At 43.5% G+C, this 20,744-nt stretch overlaps 2 pseudogenes; one reads left to right on the forward strand and one right to left on the reverse strand.

Annotated features, from left to right (window-relative positions):
* Positions 1 to 1,213, reverse strand: part of LOC137014048 (NACHT, LRR and PYD domains-containing protein 3-like) — a 63,259-nt pseudogene extending 62,046 nt beyond the window's left edge.
* Positions 1 to 20,744, forward strand: part of LOC137006055 (zinc finger protein 721-like) — a 970,851-nt pseudogene that overhangs the window by 227,577 nt on the left and 722,530 nt on the right.

Raw genomic sequence — 20,744 nt, forward strand, 5'->3', positions numbered from 1 at the left:
CGATTCATGAATTCAAAACACAATTCATAAATACACAAGTAAAAGCATAAATATTTCCCCAAATGCTCAAACCTAAATCCTGGCACATTAAGATTCATAAATAGAGTCTTATACTCTCTCTCAGCACTGATATCTGATGTGCGAGGGCTTTTTAATTAATTAATTTGACTTTGTGTTGAGTTTTTCATTCATTGAAGCGCGGGTAATCTCATCGCTTTCTCGCGTATCTCGAAAGAGATATTAGGTTAGACTATGACATGTATGAAACATGTAACATATGAAAACTCATGTCAAATCATAACAACCCATAAATAAATGATAAAATAAAATAAACAATAAAATAAATAAACAATAACATATTGAACTGATGTTCACGTGATGACCTATGTGTTCATCATCACAATTAGTTTCGTGACAACACTAGTGTGGGGTGCCACAAATTTCATAACATTTTCAAAGTGGTGTAGATACTACAATATATAAACTAAGAATAAACTATTAATAGTTTGTTAATAATTTGTAAGTACTTCCTTAAGTAATGTATATTTCAACACTGTGTGTGAGCTGCGTAACATTATGTTCCTGTTCAAATATTCCACAACCTGATAAACACTTTTTGAAAACTAATGTCCAATATCAACAGAGGAAACACACTTATCCAACCAAACCAATGAACGTGTCTGTTGGTGTTAGTCCACATCTGTCAGTACAATGTGAGAGAATACGACTGTTGTACCTTGATCTGCTGAGTGCTTCTCCGTCTGTCTCTCTGAGGCTTTTTGTGGCACTGTGTGAAGACAGAAAAGAAGAGAACTAAAAAATGAAGAACAAAATATACAGATAAACTAAAGAAAACACTGTTATGTAGCTAAAGCTTGTCTGTCCATGAGCAATATCTCCATAAAACAAACTTCATTAGTTGTGTCTCAGTGAGCATTGTTATATTGATACCATTTCCTGCAGTGTTGTAGATGAAGGTCACTGGGCCTGTGAAGTTGCTTCTGTTGAGTACAGGGGCATTGACTGTTCCTCCACTTTCAGCATTCAGATCAACACTGACTTCACTGTGAGCGCTGCTGCTCATCTGGACTGAAATAGATACAGAGATTACTTACATTTCCTAAATGACAACTTTAACATTACTGATATTCTTTTCTTCATTACCTTCCTTGTGTTTCAGCTTTTCTTCTTCCTGCTGTTCAGCAGATGCCATCATCCTTCACTGACTCACTAGTGTTAGACATGAAGAAAAAGCTTTACAATAAGTCCACTTTTACCAGACACATTCAAAATATCAAGGTACTATTAAAAAATTAATAAATAATATTTTTTTCCAAATAGTCAGTGAAAGCAGGTGTTGAACCTTCAGAAAATGTTGATTACTTGTAGAGACCAAACTAAATTTTTAGTGTTATTTAGCTACACAACTCTATTAGTTACTGGTTTTCTGGCAATGTTCATGACTCAGACACACTCTCACAGTTTAAATCTTGAACATAGACTCGTGTCTTTAGCCTGACATACACCTAACTTATGTCTTAACCTTGTAGTAATGCTGCTTCAGTCAGGTCAGCAGGAATCACACTGTAAAACATGAATCTCACTCCACTAACATCATCTGTTTGTCTTAAGCCTCTAGATTCAGCTCCTGCTCCAGCCTATCATCATGTGTCCATTAATGACTATGGAGCCAGATCTGCCCCAAAAATAATACAATTACAAAACAAAATTCATAAATGTACAGCACAATTCACATTTACAAAATCCGATTCATGAATTCAAAACACAATTAATAAATACACAAGTAAAAGCATAAATATTTCCCCAAATGCTCAAACCTAAATCCTGGCACATTAAGATTCATAAATAGAGTCTTATACTCTCTCTCAGCACTGATATCTGATGCACGAGGGCTTTTTAATTAATTAATTTGACTTTGTGTTGAGTTTTTCATTCATTGAAGTGCGGGTAATCTCATAGTTTTCTTGCGTATCTCGAAAGGGATATTAGGTTGCGTAACACTCAAATAACAACACATTTTGCCCTGTTTGAACAAAAGTGGTTCATTTGTGTCCTTGTGTATATGCAAGGGCTAAAATAAAGCAATATCATTTTAATTAATATCAATACTGGAGTAAAAAAAAAAATTAACTCTAAAATCGTAAATATTTTTTTTTTTTTTTTTGTCCCAGCCTTATTACATAATTGTTCTTATTAAATGAAATATCTGGACATTTAACACATGTTTAATAACATTACAGATTGATCTGAATAAACAGGGTTTGTACAGCTTTGGTATATAAGGTATCTGTATTTTGTGTGAATGATATAAATCACAATTGTAATCAGGTGCTAAAAAAAAGAGCACCCATTAAAATGTCTTTACAGAAAGGACCCGATCATGGACCAATGCACAGTACAAGTGCAGCGTTGATCTTCTTGAGTCTGTTCAGTAAGGAGCGTTTTGATTGGTGGATTAAAAGCTCACCGCGATTGGCTAAACATAACATCCTCCAAAAAAAGCTATTTATGAATCTTAATATGCCAGGATGTCTCAAAAATACCACACACAAATTCAAAGCAGTCCACACACATGTGACGGTTCACAAATGCAGATTCAACGATCCATAAATAGATCATTCATAATTGTGTGATGGAAATTAATTCAAGAACTTGCTATATACACATTTGTGTAAACATTTTAAATGTATTTAGGTGTGAGCATTTGGTTTTACTTTTTTTTATGCTTTTACTTGTGTATTTATGAATTGTGTTTTGAATTTATGAATCAGATTGTGTAAATGTGCTGTACATTTATGAATTTTGTAAATGGGTCAATGGCGTGACGCAATTTTTTGTGTCCATATGGTTTAGTTAAATTTTAAAAGGTTACAATTTCAAAATAAATTAGCAAATTACATTCTCTTTTTTTTAGGACCAAGTCTGTTTTAATTAATTTTGAGAGAATAGTTGGAGAATGATTGCAAAAATGTCAATTTGGTGTAACCGTAAAAACCTCATACCAAATAGATGATCTTGTTAAAAAAAAATTAAAAAAACACTTAAATTGTTCCAAATAGTAGGTTAATCAGCATCATAAACTAGGGATATTTGACTAAATTGGCCCCTGTAACAGAAAGACTTGAAATAGGATTCAAATGGTGTAATCGGTAACACCATTTGACATTTCAATTTAAAATCAAATTTGATAGGCATTATCATGGACACCTATGTAAGCACATGGCCTTGGAAGGAACATTTTTAAAAATTAATACTTATGTCACATGGTCTTCTTGCACAATTTGGACAAAATGGCTCTTTGAAAGGGGGTTACACCATCTTGACACTTTAGAAATTTGACTTACTGTAACGACTCATCACTCTAATTGGGATCCATTTGCATGCTTTATATATATAAAGAGAAGTCGTACAGGCAGGGTATAACAGGGGCAGACGGATGTAACAGAGGCAGACTGAATCGTGGTCGAGATAACAGGCAAACAGGTCGGGACAGGCAGAAAGCAAACACAAGACGTAGTAACAGGCAAGGGTCGGTAGACAGGCAGCACAGGATCAGTAACGGTAAACAGCAAGGTCAGTAACAGGAAATCAAAACAGGTAATAATGCTCAGAAATGTACGCCGGGGCAGAAACAAGACTTTGCGATCAGGGAGCGTGATGGAAAGTCCTTTATAGTCCATGTAATAGGCAACAGCTGGTGTAGAGATTAGTCCAAGGTATGTGTTTCTGGGAAATGTAGTGTGTGTCAGTATTCGGGTGATGGTTCCCTCCGATGGCCAGAGGAGGGAATCACGGAGTTCGTCTCTGTGACAGAGCCCCCCTCCTGCGAGCGCCTCCTGGCGAGAGGATGTTGGGGACGCCGCGGTCTTCCTCTAGGACAAGGCCGGTTTTTCCGGGTGGTTAGCGTGGAACTCTGCCACCGGATTAGGGTCCAGAATATCATCTGAATCGACCCAAGAACATTCCTCCGGACCAAACCCCTCCCAGTCAACCAGATATTGGAGTGTACGACCGCGGCGTCTGGAGTCCAGCAGTTCGTGGACCTGGAAGATCCCCTCGCCATCGACCATGACGGGATGGGGGCCCTGATCATCTGACCTCTCCTCCCCCTCCTTGCGGGGACCATCGGCAGGTTTTAGCAGAGAAACATGGAAGGTAGGAGAAATGCGGTAGTGATTAGGCAAAGCCAAACGGAATGAAACTGGTGTAATTTGACGAGTTATCTGAAATGGACCAACATACCTTGGACTTAGTTTGTTGCACAGGAGTCGGAGTCGTAGATCTCTGGTTGACAACCATACCCATTGTCCTGGCTGATAGGTGGGCCCGGAGCGACGGCGGCGATCAGCTTGTTCTTTTTGACGACGAACAGCGTGTTGTAGATGTACATGTGCTCTGTCCCATGTAGCCTCACTACGATTTAACCAGTCATTGATGGCGGGTACGTTCGTGGGCTCGCCGGACCAAGGGAACAGAGGGGGTTGAAAACCCAGGATGCATTGAAAGGGGGTTAGACCGGTTGCAGGCTTACGTAGAGAATTCTGGGCGTACTCCGCCCATAGGAGGTAACGGGACCAATCGTCCTGATTGCTGTTGCAGTAGGACCGAAGATAGCGAGTGAGTTCCTGGTTCATGCGCTCGGCCTGCCCGTTGGATTGTGGATGGTACCCAGAAGACAGGCTGAAATTAATATTCAGAGCTTGACAGAAGGCTGACCATAAACGGGAAGTGAACTGTGAACTGTGGGCGGAACACCCATTGACATAGGTGCTCAGTGGTCTGCAAGGCCGTGGGTAGTTTAGGTAAGGGGATAAGGCGGCATGCTTTGGAGAAGCGATCCACCACAGTGAGTATGGTGGTGTTGCCCTCAGATGCAGGAAGATCGGTAATGAAATCTACTGCAATGTGCGACCACGGGCGTTGAGGCACTGGTAGAGGATGCAGCAGGCCAGCTGGTAGTTGATGGGATGGTTTATTCCGGTTACAGACCTGGCATGCTTTGACGAACTGTGTGGTGTCCCTGGAGATGGAAGGCCACCAGAACCGTTCTTGTGCTAGATGGATGGTTGCGGTAATGCCAGGATGACCGCATGCGGGTGAATTGTGGACCATCTCCAGCACACGGCTGCGCAGGGCCGGCGGGACGTAGGTCCTCCCTGGAGGGCAGTCTTGTGGAACCTCGGTCTCTGAGTTGATCTGCTCCAGTTCTGTAATAATATCCCACTGTACAGGGGCAATGACAAGAGAAGAGGGCAGTATGGTTACGGGATTTTTGTTCTCTTGCTCACCTTCAAACTGGCGTGATAGGGCGTCTGCCTTGATGTTTCTTGAACCGGGTCGATATGTCACAGTGAAATCGAAGCGTGAGAAGAACAGGGACCAACGGGCTTGGCGAGGGTTCAGCCTCTTGGCGGTGCGGAGGTATTCAAGGTTCTTGTGATCTGTTAGTACGACGAATGGGTGAGTAGCTCCCTCCAGCCAATGACGCCATTCCTCGAAGGCCGCCTTCATGGCCAGTAACTCCCGATCTCCGACGTCGTAGTTCCTCTCCGCAGGATTCAGTTTTCTTGAATAGTAAGCACACGGGAACAGTTTAAGGGGGTTACCTTGTCGCTGAGACAGGATGGCGCCGAGGCCAGTGTTGGATGCGTCCACCTCGACAACGAAGGGCATAGATGGGTCAAGGTGATGCAGGATGGGTGCAGACGTGAAACGTTCCTTGAGCTGTCGAAACGCATTTCCAGCAGTGGGATTCCACTTGAGTTGGCTCCGTCCCTTCTTTATCATGTCGGTGAGAGGACTGGCTATCCTGCTGAAGTTACGGATGAACCGTCTATAAAAGTTAGAGAAGCCCAGGAATCGCTACATCTCCTTGATGGTGTGGGGCTGTGGCCAGTTCAGGATGGTATCAACCTTCTTCTCATCCATAGCTACGCCCTCCGGGCTGATGATGTAGCCTAGAAAGGAGATGGAGGATTTGTGGAATTCACATTTCTCGGCTTTTGCATAGAGCTGATACTGGATAAGGCGTTTGAGCACCTGTCTGACCTGTTGGACGTGTTCCTGCATGGTGTCTGAGTAAATCAGGATGTCAGCGATGTAGACAATCACAAAGCGGTTCAGCATGTCCCTGAACACATCATTGATGAACGACTGGAAAACGGACGGACTACTGACAAGAAGAGGATAGCGAAACTTGACTGTTATCTCGTTTAGACCTCGGTAATCAATGCAGGGGTGGAGACCGCCGTCCTTTTTACTCACGAAGAAGTAGCCCGCCGAGGCCGGTGACGTGGATGGACGGATGAAGCCCTTAGCCAACTCCTCCTCTATGTACTTCTTCATAGAATCTGACTCTGGCTGCGACAGCGGGAAAATACGGCCTCTAGGCGGTGTCGCACCTGGGATGAGCTCGATGGCACAATCGTATGTACGGTGAGGTGGTAATTGGGAGGCGCATTCCTTGCTGAATGCTATGGAGAGGTCTTGGTAATCTTTGGGGACTTGGAGAACAGGGATGACTGAGAGATCGCCATTCTGAATGGATCTGAGAGGAAGTGATGTGACAGACGACAGACATTTATCAAAACAGTTCTTATTCCATTGAGTGATCTGACCTTCTTTCCAACAGATGACTGGGTTGTGTGTGCGTAACCAGGGTAGGCCGAGTATAATTGATGAGGTGGAGGTGGGTAATACGTGAAATTGTATGGTTTCTGTGTGAAAGATGCCCGTCTGCATAGTAAGCTGCTGTGTAATGGAATTAACTCGTCCGGTTCCCAGTGGTCGTCCATCTATGCAGGGTTTCCGCGGGGTCTTAAAAAGTCTAAAATTCTGAACTTTAAATTTAAGGCCTTAAAAAGTCTTAAAAACGGCCAGATTTTCATCCGAGGTCTTAAATTTCATTTAGTCAGGTCTTAAATTTTTTTACCCATTTCCAGAAACGCTACCTGCTGAAAGTTATTACAAAGTAGCAAAAAAGTAGCGAGTCGTAGTTCTTTCTGGGGTAACTGTTATATTGGTGTTAGTATACGCAGTGATAAAACTACAAATCCCGTGATAAATGCAATACCTGCCCGTGAAATACGTCTGCGTCTCCTCCCTCATAGTTTGTTAAAGTTCGGCTACGTGTGGAAAATGGGAAAGTGTACTTTCAACGAGACATGGCTAGATCACAGCGATTTCTGATGTTGGTTACAAGCGGTACCCAGCTCCAGGTACGAGGCTCACTGCAAACTTTGCAAAAAAAAAAAAATTAGTTAGAGAGTCTGGGTGTGAAGCGGTGTAAAGGCGCTGGAGTCACACGCCAGAACGGAGAAACACAACCTAGCCGCAAAATCCCTTCAGCGGACTCAGCCAATTAGCCTCACCACTGCCGTCGTCCTCCTCAATGCCTGGTCCCTCTGGTCTCCAGCACAATATCATCACAGCTCCGTCGAACAATCTTCGAGGTACTTTTGGAGCGACTGACACATCGAAAGCTGAGGTGATTTGTATACTACACACGGTGACTAAACAAACACCACTCATTTAATAGCAACAGTGAGATTAGCGATCTCTTCCAAGTGATGTTCCCTGATTCAGTAATCGCAAAGCCGTTCTCTTGCGGGCCCAACAAGATCGCTTATGGCGAGATTTGGATTGGGGGAGTTTATAAAGAGGGAATTGATTCGTACTCTTACCGGGCCGTATGTCGTAACGTTCAATGAAAGCCAAAATCAGACCACCAGGACCATTGTTCTGGAACAATGGAATTGTTAAGTCGAGGTACCTGGGCTCACAGTTCATGGGACAGTGCGGGACACACACACACACACACACACACACACACACACACACATACATACATACATACATACATACACATACATATATATATATATATATATATATATATATATATATATATATATATATATATATATATAATCAGACAATCCATGTTAGATAGATACTCTAATTATCCCGAGGTAAGTATCTATCTATCTAAAATGGATTATCTGGTGAGAGTGTGTGTGTGTGTGTGTGTGTGTGTGTGCTACATTGGTTGTTACATGGGTTGGAGTAGCCTGTTCAATCTTTATTAGGCTATTAATATGCTGTTTTCTAATGTAAATAAATATGATATGAAATCTATTCTATTTGAGGGCAAGTTTGTCTTAGCCTATTTTCATTTTGGGCCTAAGGTTTTGGGCATTTGGCACATTGATGTGTGTGGAAGGTTACTAATGTGATTGCTTTATCTGTAAATTAAATTAATGCTTTTTCAATGACTGAATTCATTGAAATAAAATGATTTTTTTCAGAATTTCTTTGATTTGAATATTTTTTGGTAATGCGTCGTGTAGGTCTTAAATTTCAATTTTTTTCTTTAAAATGTCTTAAAAAGGTCTTAAATTTGACTTACTGAAACCTGCATAAACCCTGTCTATGGCTTCCACTGTGAGAGGAGAAGAGCATTTAATTAAGGGAATGTCATGCTGCTGAGCAAAAGACAGAGAGATAAAATTTTCTGCAGCCCCAGAATCCAATAGTGCTATAGTATCTAGGCGATTGACATGAGTCAGCAAAGTGACAGGTACGGAGACAGACATTTCAGAATTGTAATATGGGTTAGACTCACTCACCGAGCGTTGATCTTGTGGGCGAGTGCGTACGAGTGCGCACATGACCAGGACTGCCACAATATAGACACAGGCGGTTAACCAGACGGCGGTTTCTCTCCTCCTCCGAGAGATGATAAGCATTGACTTGCATGGGTTCGGGGGTATCTGGATCACTCGGTTGTGGAGAGCGAACATTCCGTCTTTGACCCGTTTTGCGGGCTCGCATGAGATTGTCGATGTGAATAGCGAGTTCGATGTACTAATCTAAACTCCTCCCTTCATCCCGACAAGCCAGCTCTGACTGTAACTCATGCGATAATCCTCGTCTGAAACAGACTTTCAAAGTGTCACTCACCCAGGTGGTCTGAGCAGCGAGCGTGCGAAAAGCCAGGGCGTATTCGGCTGCCGTCTTTTTGCCCTGTGTTAACTCCATAAGACGGTCTCTGGCACCCCTTCCATCACTGGGATGATCGAAAACCTCCTTAAACTGTTGCATAAAGCGATCATATGTCGAGAAAGATGATCCATTTTCTCCCCATACAGCCGTTATCCATTCTAGCGCCCTCCCGGTTAATAAAAAACAGACAAAAGCAATCTTACTGGCTTCCGTGGGGTACAGGGCAGGTTGTTGGTTGATAAATAGAGAGCACTGCAGAACGAAACCCTTGCATTTAGCGGGTTCTCCGTCGAACTTCTCCGGGAGCGAAAGGCGGGTGTTGATCAGTGACGGCGTCCCTGCCGCGTGGTTAATGGCAGCTGCCGCGGCAGGTGGAGGAGACGCCGCTGGCGCGGACACCTGCAGACCTTGCAAAGCTTTTACCAGTTCCTCCGTGAGTGAAGTAAGGCGATTGAGTTGATGCTGGTGGGCAGCTAGCTGACTGGCTTGAGCAGACATCGTGGTACACAGGTGGGCAAAAGCAGCTGGATCTTGCGACGGCGAAGTCTTCTGTAACGACTCATCACTCTGATTGGGATCCATTTGCATGCTTTATATATATAAAGAGAAGTCGTACAGGCAGGGTATAACAGGGCCAGACAGATGTAACAGAGGCAGACTGAATCGTGGTCGAGATAACAGGCAAACAGGTCGGGACAGGCAGAAAGCAAACACAAAACGTAGTAACAGGCAAGGGTCGGTAGACAGGCAGCACAGGATCAGTAACGGTAAACAGCAAGGTCAGTAACAGGAAATCAAAACAGGTAATAATGCTCAGAAATGTACGCAGGGGCAGAAACAAGACTTCGCGATCAGGGAGCGTGATGGAAAGTCCTTTATAGTCCATGTAATAGGCAACAGCTGTTGTAGAGATTAGTCCAAGGTATGTGTTTCTGGGAAATGTAGTGTGTGTCAGTATTCGGGTGATGGTTCCCTCCGATGGCCAGAGGAGGGAATCACGGAGTTCGTCTCTGTGACACTCGCATGATTCCCCAAATTAATTATAATATCCAGAACAATGGTGTTTCATTTCCTTTTATTTTCTGAGAATTTCTTTATTGAGAATTTCATGTTTTTGCAATCATCCCCAAATATTCTTTCAAAATGAATTAAAATAAGACATTTTCGACTTTGTCCTCAAATAGAGACAGTATACAAGTAATTTGCAAATGTAATTGGAAATTTTTAACCCTTTTAAATTTAACTAAACCATATGAACACAAAAAAAATTGTCAGGTCATTGACCCAAATGTATTATTTTTGAGGCTGATCTGGCTTGATAAATGACGGACCTCAACCTCTATCAGACAGACACGTCAATCAACAATAATGAAAATAACATTTCTTACATTTGATAGAAGATCACTGGACTAACACAGTAAATGACTGTAATATTAATTCTGCCACATCAGTTATTTTTTTTATGATTTTTTAAATGAATCTCAATTATATTTTCTTTTTGAGATAATTGCTAAATATTTAATTAGAAGCACAACTACTAAATTGTTTTGTCTGTTACATGAAATACTGATTACTGAATAGACATTTCAAAGTTTAAAGTTCAAAGTGCGAGCTGGAACAATCTGTGGAAGGCAGACTGAACCAGGCTGCATGATGTGAAAAGAAAAAGCAGTGTGATCAAGACTGACCACGTTTGGCAGTAAGAGCGTTTTCCACAGAAGGAGATTTGCGGAATGAATCTAGGCTGGGTCATACTGGAACAAAGTTTTGAGATTATTCCCAACTGCAGTGGGATGCTGTAGGTCAGGGATGGACAACTCCGGTCCTGCAGGGCCAGTGTCCAGCAGAGTTTAGCTCCAACCCTAATCAAACACACCTGAACCAGCTTATCATGGTCTTTAGGATTAGTAGAAAGTTATAGGCAAGTGAGTTTTTATCAGGGATGGAGATAAACTCTGCAGGACACTGGCCCTCCAGGACCGGAGTTGTCCATCCCTGCTGTAGGTTATAAATTTGTGACAAATTCTGGGATTGAGCAGTGAAATGCTGTAGTTTCATAGATTTTGGGGGCAATCAGATCTGCTGGAGACGACCACAGATTATAGGTGTGCGCCGAACTAAATCCACACTGGAGAGGGTCAAAATGGGGAAATCCCTGAGCAAGCTTGCAAAAAGTGAAGTGATAGGGGGTGTTGGAAAATATGATGTACCAGTGTTTTATCAAATGAGTAAATTGAATGGCCAAAGATGCATGTTAGATAGAGAGAAGTTAGTTAAGTATTGTGATTTCCCAGAAGAGGGAATGTTGAGTGGTCATAAGACTTAAGGTCATAAGGGAATGAGTTGAAGAGAACTGCGATCTGGGGATGTTGTGTTTGTGTGAGAGCAGTGTGTGTGTGAAATGCAAGCAGACAATAGATTGTAGGCTAGACGAAGCAGACATCAGGGAAAGAATTGGCATGTAGGGAAGGAGCATTGAATGTAACTTACAAAAAGTTTTGTTTATTCATCCATTAAATGGATGCATGACATTAGATGTCTAGAGAACTACAATTTATATAAGAATGGCTGAAGAAGAAAGCAGCTATAGGTTGTCAGTGCAACCTAGTGGCTGAAATATGGGTAAAATAATACTGTGGTTCTGCAAAACAGTAGAAACCATATTGGTAATATGTTTTGCATCTGCAGACTAACTATTTGATAGTGAGATAAGTGGCTATGATGAAGGGAAATATAGCAGGAGAAAGCTATACAATGATCGCATCGCTATCACAATGTAAAATAACTAAAATGATTTAGGACCTTTAATGTCTAAATGTTTGGTTTCTGATGGTCAAAAGTTTAAATGGCAAAAATGAGACTGCCAGTTGTAACAGAAACTCAACCTGACTGGAAATTTGTAATCTCTAATTTCCATGATGTCTGAGTAAAAGACAAATATAAACATAGTTGTGTTTTTTTTAAATGAATGTCATTTCTGGAAAAGTCTTAAGCTGGGCCAAAGTCAAAAGACAGTAGATAAAGTTTGATGTTAAAAGTTATAAAAGGCAGTGGACCAGTCCTGAAATCCTCAGTCTCTCTCATTCAAAGTCAGCTAAATGCTGCTATCTGAGCTTGTGTCATAATGTTATGATACAGAGGGGTCGGACACAGATGTAAAACAGGTAAGCAGTCTTTATTGAAACCAGTGAGCAGAGATGGCAGTGTAGGAGTGATACGATGATGATAGAGATGAATGGTGATAGTTACAGTCCTTTTGTGATTGCAGGTTGAGGAGTCTTTGAGATTGCTGGAGCTTGAGAACATAGAGGGAACACACTGGGAGATCGGGATGCACAGGAGACAGGTAAGCAGAGGCCCTGTGGAAGTGGAAACCGAAGGGTGGTGAGGCTTCAGCAGTGAAACGTGGAAAGTGGGGTGAATGCGGTAACCTGGTGGAAGTTGGAGCTGGTAGTTGACCGGGTTGATCTGCTTGACGATCGGGAATGGGCCAGTGAACCTGGGACTCAGCTTTTTGCAGGGCAGACGCAGTCTGATGTCCCGTGTTGACAGCCAAACCTTCTGTCCGGGCTGGTAAACTGGAGTGTCGGAGCGGCGAAAGTCGTCTGTCAACCTGCATCTGCGCAGGGCTCGTTGCAGCTGGTGGTGTGCTGAGTCCCAGACCCTCTCGCTCTCTCGGAACCAGTAATCCACCGCTGGTACGTCCAATGGTTCACCGTTCCAGGGGAACAGTGGGGATTGGTATCCGAGCACGCACTGGAATGGAGTGAGTCCTGTAGTTGGTTGCTGTAGGGAGTTCTGTGCGTACTCGGCCCAACCCAGGTACTGGTTCCAAGAGTTCTGGTGGTCATGACAGAAGGTACGGAGGAAGCGGCAGATCTCCTGGATTTTCCTTTCCGTCTGCCCGTTCAACTGTGGGTGGTATCCAGATGTTAAACTTATGGCCACACCTAGGAGTGAGTGGAAAGCCTTCAATACACGAAAAATGAACTGCGGTCCTCTATCGGACACAATATCCTCAGGAATGCCGAAGTACCGGAACACATGGTTGAATAACAGTTCAGCCGTTTCCATGGCAGTGGTTAGTCCTTTCAGAGGGATTAGACGACATGACTTGGAGAATCGATCAATGATAACCAGGATGCAGTTATGCCCATCAGATGCTGGAAGGTCGGTGATGAAATCAGCTCTTAGGTGTGACCAGGATCGATTTGGAACGGGCAGAGGAAGGAGCTTGCCGGATGGTAGATGACGTGAGCTCTTCGAGATGGCGCACTCCCTGCAGCCCTCCACGTACCTTCTGACATCTGCCGCCATGTTTGGCCACCAGAAGCGTTCTTTTAGCAACGAGAGGGTTACATTGACCCCCGGGTGACCAGTGCCAAGTGACGTGTGGGCTGAGTGAATGGTTGGAGTGCGTCGTGACCGGGTGATGTAGAGCAAGCCTGGCGGGCAACCCGGTGGAGGGTTCGTCGAGGCATTGGAGGAGGGAATGGTCTCTTCTGACCACGTGATGGGACTTACAATGAGGGAACTTGGAATGACCGGTTCAGGTTCTTCAGCTCTTTCTTCTGGAGCATGGAGACGGAAGAGGGCGTTGGCGTTCACATTCTTTGAACCTGGGCGATAGGAGATGGTGAAGTGAAAGCGGGAAAAGAACATGGCCCAGCGGGCTTGTCTCGGGTTAAGTCTTTTGGCAGCATGGAGATATTCAAGGTTCTTATGATCAATAAGGACCAGGAAAGGATGTTTAGCTCCCTCCAACCAATGCCTCCACTCTTCCAAGGCTAGCTTAACGGCAAGAAGTTCTCTGTCACCGATGTCGTAGTTGACTTCCGCCGGGTTGAGCTTGCGGGGTGGACGAGGAGGGGAACGGTGGTGAAGGCTTCCTTGAGGAGGTTGAAAGCATTGGTGGCAGCTGGGGTACAGGACAGAGACTTGGGCTTATGGCGTAGGAGGCTGGTGAGAGGATGAGTGATGGAGCTGTAGTTCTTGATGAAACGGCGGTAAAAGTTAGCAAATCCCAGGAATCTTTGGAGTTCTTTTATGGTGGAAGGTTCTGGCCAGTTGGTGATGGACTCCACCTTCCTCTCGTCCATCCGGATGCCACTGTGGTCGATGACATATCCTAGGAAATGCACAGAAGACTGATGGAAAGAGCATTTCTCAGCTTTCAGGAACAAATGGAACTGTCGAAGACAGGTGAGGACCTCTGCAACGTGTTGGCGATGTTCGGCCAGGCTCCGGGAGTATATGAGGATGTCATCGATGTACACCAATACACCTTATGGATGAAATCCTGGAATACGGAGGGGGCGTTGACCAGGCCATATGGCATGACGAGGTACTCGTAGTGGCCGGTGGGCGTGATGAAGGCGGTCTTCCACTCGTCCCCCTCAAGTATCCGGATGAGGTTATACGCGCTGCGGAGGTCCAGCTTCGTGAACACAGTGGCACCACGGAGATGTTCCAGGGCTGCCGGGACGAGAGAAAGGGGATAACGGAACTTCACAGTTATCTTATTGAGGGAACGATAATCGATGCAGGGTCTCAAGCCTCTGTCCTTCTTTGCCACGAAGAAGAAGCTTGAAGCAGCAGGGGACGTTGATGGGCGGATGTAACCTTGATCGAGGGCCTCCTTGATGTACTCCTTCATGGCCTTTTCCTCCGGGATGGATAGAGGGTATATCTTACCCTTTGGCACTGGTTTACCCGGAAGTAGATCGATGGCACAGTCCCATGGCCGGTGTGGAGGCAGCTTAGAGGCTCTCTGAGGGCAGAAGACATCACTGAAGGGGGCGTAACACTTAGGGATGTCGATGGAGCGTTTCTACACTGGACTCTCGATGGATGTTGCACAGATTGGAAGTTCTTTAGAAGGAGCTTGTAGAATGGGAAGTTCAGAGAGACAATGTGAGAAACAGGATTCGCCCCACTTCAAGATTTCGCCAGTTCTCCAGGAAATGGTGGGATTATGCTGCTCCAACCAGGGGCACCCTAGAACCACGTCAGCGGTGGAATCCTCCAGAACCAGCAGATGTATGTCTTCGATGTGAAGAAGCCCAACTTGCAGTTGGATGGGTCCTACCACACGACAGAGACGGAGATGTCTTGAGGCTGAGTTGCTGGCAGAGGGCACCGGAGATGAAGTTGACGGCTGACACTGTGTCAAGGAGCACCACCACTGTAAGTGAAGTATCAGCAGAAGTAAGATTTACAACAGTGGTGAGTGGTTTCATTTTCTGAGTTGAAGGAAGAATGGCACTCACCATGGGACGAGGTGGTCGTGTGGGGCATGCGGAGATGGCATGCCCCGGCGTGCCACAGTGAAGGCAGAGGTTCAGGGTCAGCCGACGTTGTCAATCAGCAGGGGTGAGACAAGTATTCTCCACTTCCATGGGTTCGTGGGCTGGTTCTGGGGAGCTGACAGGTTCAGACCGGCAGAGGAGTGAGGTGGAAATGACTGGCCCAGGTGTTCTTGAAGACATGCTTGCACACGAGTGGCGCGGTGAATGGAAAGCTGGATGAATTTCTCTAGGCCGATGGAATCCTTGTATGCAGCGAGATGCAGCCGCACCCGAGGCTCAAATCCTTGGCGGTAGATAGAGATCAAAGCTTGTTCATTCCATCCACTTATGGCAGCCAGTGTTCTAAATTGCAAAGCATAGTCATAAATAGACATTGAACCTTGTTTAAGATTATAGAGTTTCTCACCAGCAGACGAGTCAGTGATGGGTTTCCCGAAAACCTACCGGAAGTTGGAAATAAAGGCTGAATACGACTAATAGCACCATGTTGTGACCAGATGGAGTCAGCCCATTTTAACGCTTTGCCGCTTAGTTGGGAAATGAGGAACGCTATTTTGGCTGTGTCGTTCGGGTACAGGTGCGGCTGCATCTCCAGGACCAATTCACACTGCAGTAGGAAACCGCTGCAGTCCTCCGCCGATCCTGAGTAGGGCGCTGGTTTGGCCATGGGACTGGCGTAAACAGGTGGAGAAGGAGATGGGACCGTGTTGACAGTGGTGACTGCTGGTGCCGGTGAAGGAGAGGTGTTTGTGGATGGCGGTGGTGGATTGACGGTGAGAGTGCGGTGTAGCGCATCCACAAGTGCTTGGAAGGGATCCTGTTGGCTCATACTGGTTCAGCGGTTTTGGTCCAGTCTTCTGTTATGATACAGAGGGGTTGGACACAGATGTAAAACAGGTAAGCAGAGCAGTGAGCAGAGATGGCAGTCTAGGAGTGATACGATGATGATAGAGATGAATGGTGATAGTTACAGTCCTTTTGTGATTGCAGGTTGAGGAGTCTTTGAGATCGCTGGAGCTGGAGAACGTAGGAGACATGGGAGCACTCACACTGAGATGAGGAACACACTGGGAGATCGGGATGCACAGGAGACAGGTAGAGAGCGGGGAGTCCTTGAGGTAAGCATACATGTAAGTATAGCAAAACGAGACCGGACAGTGAGTGCTGGGTGTGAGAGCTCTTTATGGTGGTGTTGATGAGAGTGATAATGAAGTGCAGGTGGCGGTGATCAGTACTCCGGTGATTGGGTGCGTTGTGATTGGTGCATGGTGGAGCCTGACACATAAGTGATACCAAGCTATTTATAGTGAAGCACAGCGTCTCAGCTGAAAATCATGACACAGAGATGTTGAAAGTAATGATTGCCATAAAGAGAAGTTGTTAAATTTGTCAAAGGAAAACTCAATGACTATAAAAATGTCTTTAAATTAGTAATATAGACCTTGAAGGACAGAAGTGACTATTTTGATGAATTTCTTCTATGACCAGTAACTTTTTTGTCTGATCTTTGTCACCACCATGTGCAGGGCTGATGGCTCTGGTTACAGATGTGGCAGAACACTACACTGAATGGACAGTTGTGAGAATTAAATTCACTGAGAGCAATCTCAGCACTGATATGTTGCTGCTGAGAGAATGCACAGTCTAATGATTTCAGTGATTAAATACTGCTGTTATTAACCTGTCTCCATGTTTTAACACTATTAGGCAGTCCAATGGCTCTGGTGGCTCTTGAAATCAACTTCCCTAAGCTCCAGAAAACACCTGATTCTGTTGAAGAAAACTGTCAAAGATTGAATGATGGGAAAGAGCGGTTACCAGTGTGCACGAGGTGATTTCTCAATGACGGGTAAGATCCTCTTTGGCCAGACAGAGGACAACCTAAGGCAGGGGGTTGCCACCGCCACTGGGCATCTACCCTGGAGGGAGGTGTTTATGTGAGATGGGTATAAGACTTGAGCAGGATGTCTGTGAGGCCAGCAGCATCAAAAGTGGGAATAACCTGTGAGAAGAACAGCAGTCTGACCCAAAAATGCTCCTCGATACCACTCACCAGATACCACATTCCTAAGATGGCTTGTTTTTCATTGTGACAAGCAACTATGCCAGGGGACAAGACCCTGAGAAAATGGGAAGTTTAAAGATATGTTTTTAGATTTAACACTCTTGAGGTCTGAGGGTATCGCCGGCGATACCACCGCATTTTTTTTCTTACCAGTGTGAAAGAGACTCAAAATGCGGCCACGCCCACGGAGCCAGCGCTATTCAGACGCAAATTCAGAGGCAATACATGTATACATCGTCTCAATCGTGTATTTATTGTCTTGAAAAGTGTTTATCTGGATGCTATAGCCATGGTTAGTGAACTTTAGAAGATATGCAGTTGGTTCCTGGTTCTTCTTCTTCTTTATATGGATTTGTGGCCTAAAGGTGTACAGAGTGCCCTCCGGCTGCAAGTATGAATTGTATCCAGCACTCCTAGTGATGATACATAGAATAAATATAGAATAAATATTACTCCTCTGTATAGAAATTTGACATAAACATATAAGAATCCATCAATATTTCTCCAAATGTGCATAATTGTTCAGACACTTTGCATCACAGAAATACATTATATTTTAAAGAATATAAATTGTAATAATATTTCACAGTATTGCTGTTTATGATGAGCTGAGACATTATTACAGAGGGTTTTTTCACAGCCTACCTGACTGAAAGGCCTCATTAATATGCAAGTCATTTCAGGTCATTATTTTTTTTATTCTTTTGTCTTCTCAGGTGTAAATGGCCCATTATTCATGATCATTCACGCCTCCACACATACTGTGTTTCTTGACAAAAAGTGACTTACAAAAACTAAATCAAAATATTGTTTTATATGAAGGAGTAGGCATCATAATTTTTACATAATTCTGAAGCAAAAACTCTAGTCTACAACCTCCAATACCCAGAAGTCTTATGAACACAGATTTAATATACTTTTTTTGGCCTTATTTCAGTGACTTAAGTGTTTTGTTTTTTCAATAACCATGCATAAACATTATTCCTTCAAAAACAAAAACATGTACATACATGTTCCTTACATATTATTGTAGCCTAGTTTGTGCTGAATACAGTTTAATGACACTTGTGTCATTAATGTGTTTATGAACAAATGAAAAAAGCACAAATGTCAGGGCATGTCAAAACTTCTCCAGGCCCCAAATCAGCCTCAGACGCCAGAGGGTTAACACCAAAAGTAATTTTGAAAGTCAGCAGTTTATAGTCGTGTGTTTAGTATGAGTGAGTGTGGGAGTGACTGGACTTTATGTTTTGTATGTGTTAGTTTGGGGAAATATTTTGTCCCCATAGAGAGAGTATATGTCATTAACTAGTGTGAATGAGTGTTTTATCATTACAGATGGGTTAAGTGAAACGAGACATTTTGAGAAGCAGATATTTTGATTGAATCTGAGGCCCCATTTACACGTACATGGTTATTTTGAAAAACTGAGAAATTTCCCTTAGTTTACACGCAAACGGAGAATTCGCCTCTAAAAAAGAGTCTTTTTAAAAACTCCGGCCAGAGTGGAGATTTTGAAAATCTTCGTTTGTACGTTTGCATGTAAACTGAGACAAACGGGTATTTAGGCAGCCAACGTCACAGTATGCGCCAGAGCTCGCACCTATGTCAAAAGTGCGACCTATGTTTACATGTGATCATGGAAGTGTTTAGAGTAGCAGTCGCATTTATGTTGGTGCAAACTCTTCTCGTGTGTTTGCATTTGCAAATACAGCTGCTCCATTATGTTGAGGAGCAGAGACGAATGAGTGCTCGGAAATCAGCAATTTTGCAACAACTTCGAATCACTTCAAGAGGAATTCGGGATTTTTTTCGGGATTCTGATTGGCTTACGTGGGCTTGAACTGCTCGTTACACTCTTGACGTCATACATACACGGGTACGTGTAAATGAAAACTTTTCTGAAAACTGACATGTGTGCACAATGTTATTTTTGAAACCGGTGAGGTTGAAATGTCCGTTTATGAAAATAGCCGCCCACATGTAAACGTAGCCTGATGAAAAGACGATACAGAACATGGGATGAGCTTTAGGTGGATTGGTTATCCAGCTCTGTCCGCTAATGGTAATTTTGACTACTTTTGTCAATTATGATGTTGATTTGAATTACTCTCTGGACCAGTATGTTTAAGTACTTATGGAAAATTGGAATTGTGAAATTGAAGATTGCTGTCCATGAGTTAAAACCCCTTGTCTAAATTTAACTTGGGGTCTGAATTTAAACACTGTCAGCTATGTGTGATCACAATGCTAAATGTAAAAATGTAGACTTGACGGCAGCGAAACAGTGACACACTGGCAATTAACAAAAATATCCAGAGAGTGCCGTAACCTTCACAGAACAAAGGATGATGAGAAGGAACATCATTGTTGTTTGACTATCCTTGATCAAGTCTGTACACCATGACTTGACCTGCTAGACAAACCATTTGATAACTGTGAGGACGTGTTGTTTGTAGATGGCTCTTTCTTCAGAGATTGTTACGACCTGCGATCTTGTATCTGGTGTTTTTCTTTTCCCTTTTGTTCTGTCTGTGCTCTGTAATAGGTTGTTCAATGATGATCTCCTCTCTCTATTGGCGGTTTGGAAGAGGCGTGGTCTTTATAAGGACGCTGCTGGCGTTCAACAGGGAGCTCATTTCTGGTTCGGCTGCGTTTGGGTTGGGAGCTCCTGGATCCCTCCTCTGGCCGATGATCAAACTTTTAGTGAAAGTGTGCCTTTTGAACAACCATATTCTATTGTCTCTAAAGCTACCCTTTAAGAACGTGGAGCGTAGGGGTGTCCTGCCTATTTATTTGGATATCTTGGTTTGTACTTTGTCTTTTCGTTAGGGAGTTAGGGAAGGTAAATGTATTTTATTTTTTTATTCATTTAGGTTATTTAACCCCTTTCTCCTTTTTTTTCTTTCTAGAGTTGTTTTGTTTGCTATTTTGGCTTTTGGACACCCCCAACAGATGCTCCCTTTCACTTGTTATGTTTATCTTTAATAAATTTAATCATATTCTTCAATTAGCTTTGTGCATTTGTTTGATTATCGACCGGAGTGATTTGAAGCTGGGATTCCATTACCACAACCCTATTTTCCTATTATGCCCACTTGGAGTTTTTGACTTCCCCTAGACACGGGGCGTAATAGAGATAAAACAACAGACTGGAATAGCGAAGGATAAGTTGTGACCATGGAATGTGAAGTGTTAGTTTCAGGGCTACTGTCCTCTAACTAATTGGTATAAGCAGATGAGTTTTGACCCTCACTGGAGGGGGTAGACTGACTGAAAGAATTGTAGTACCAATTGAAAAACAGAGTAAAGAAAATCATTGCACAGTAAACAATTGCGCTTCAGAA

Source organism: Chanodichthys erythropterus, chromosome 3, assembly GCF_024489055.1.
Source record: "Chanodichthys erythropterus isolate Z2021 chromosome 3, ASM2448905v1, whole genome shotgun sequence".
NCBI lineage: Eukaryota > Metazoa > Chordata > Actinopteri > Cypriniformes > Xenocyprididae > Chanodichthys > Chanodichthys erythropterus.